The sequence below is a fragment of the Cetorhinus maximus genome, chromosome 6, assembly GCF_964194155.1.
Source record: "Cetorhinus maximus chromosome 6, sCetMax3.hap1.1, whole genome shotgun sequence".
In the NCBI taxonomy this organism is placed as follows: domain Eukaryota; kingdom Metazoa; phylum Chordata; class Chondrichthyes; order Lamniformes; family Cetorhinidae; genus Cetorhinus; species Cetorhinus maximus.
In genome coordinates this window covers 149,004,429-149,006,113 of record NC_135884.1, presented here as the reverse complement: position 1 = coordinate 149,006,113, position 1,685 = coordinate 149,004,429, and the positions used below count along the sequence as shown (strand labels likewise).

Below are 1,685 nucleotides of genomic sequence, written 5' to 3'. Positions count from 1 at the left end.
TTCTCACGCCATTTTACCTGCTCCCTTCTCTCGCGCTGTTACTCAGTTTGGTTAAAGAGTAAGTACCAGCACAGTTGGAATCAGTGGAGCAGGGACGCTGAAGAGGGACTCTAACACTAGGTTCATTATTAGAAGTTTTAATAGATATACAGCACAAGATGATTCCTCCTCATTGGTAAATTGGTAACAAGGGAGCAAGGACTCATGATTGAAACAGAACAGTGAAGATTAGAGCAAATTTTTCATGCAAAGCATATTGTACGTATTAGCATAGGCAGTCATTGAAGCAGACTTAATCACAACATTTAAGAGGGAGTTAATTAAACACTTGAAGAAGAAAAGTATTAAAGGACATTTGAAAAAAAGGGCAGGGAAATAAGGTTAAAATGAAAAATGTTGGGGTTTAATATTTGCCTCTACTGCAAAAATCTGATGGGCAATCCGAAAATTAGGGAACCCATCAGATTTTATTTCATTCAGATTAATAACATTACTCTCTCGCTCTCTCTCTCACTCACTCACACACACAGACAAACACATTGGTGCATTAGAGTCATGTGGTGTAATTAAAAAGCTACATTTATTCAGCCAAGCAAATGGTTTCATTGAAAGTAAGGTAGCGCTGCCACTGAATATCAAATAGGTAGACATTTTGAAAAAATAGAAAGAGAGAAAGATTAGCATTTTCCATAGCGCCTTTCACAATCTCACAGTGTCCCCAAGTTACTTACAGCTACTTCAACCTCCCAGTGTCTGACCTACCCTCTCCAGAACCTATCAATGGGCCATACTGAATGTATCAAACGACAAGCTCCCTGTTACACTGACTGGCTGAGCTTAACGTTTTTTTTCCCAGGGGAAAGCGCAAATGCAGTCCCCCACTGCCACGAATTTTGCTGTCGGGTATCCCGCATTTGGGGGCATTGCAGACGTCAGCACGCCCGGAGTACAATGGGATAGCCTCATCCTGGGAGCACGACCTTCATGATCATTGATTCGCCCCTGGCAGGTAAGTTTGGCTGAGTTGAATTACCCAGTCAGCCACTGAGGATAAAATTAGTCCCAATCTCACTTTCGGATTTGTGTCACCTGTGAGCTTTAAAGGCTATCTCTCTTATTTAATCCATTAGTCACAGCAAGGTTTCCAAGCAGGTTAATAGGATGTTTGTAACAGGAAAATTACTCTCCCTAAAGTGTACCTCAGGCAGAACTCCATGTCCAGGGACTGCCAGCAAGCCGCAGGGATTTGTCATTAATATTAGATTCTGCAGCCCCCTTCAATATTATAACACAATGCAGGTTACATAAAAACACAAAGCAAGATGACTATTACAAGAGGTATTTCAATATGAATCCCCTTGTTTAGTAATTTCCTTTATTTATTCTGCCCTTCAAATTCTTCCTTTATCTTTTATCAGAATTTACAGAGCAATTTGGCCATAAGGGAAAAGGTCATTATAGTCTATCTGGCTGTCCCAGTGTCTAGAAAACACCAAACTTGTATGATCTCTTTCATACCCCAATATCAAGTGTTGCTCCAAATATTGACTCTGCTGAATTCCTTGCTCCAATTAGCCCCTGCTGTATCCCCAGTCGGTCCACTAAATACACTCAGAGCCTCTGTGCGTAATGTAATTATATCTAAACTGTCTTTGCAGTCCCCCTCTGCTACATTGAAGATTGCG

At 41.0% G+C, this 1,685-nt stretch overlaps 1 non-coding gene across 1 annotated transcript; it reads right to left on the bottom strand.

Annotated features, from left to right (window-relative positions):
- Positions 1 to 853: 853 nt before the first annotated feature.
- LOC144682333 (U1 spliceosomal RNA) lies at positions 854 to 1,017 on the bottom strand. Its single transcript, XR_013576989.1, has one exon. It is a non-coding gene; the product is annotated as a U1 spliceosomal RNA (small nuclear RNA).
- Between the last annotated feature and the right edge of the window lie 668 nt (positions 1,018 to 1,685).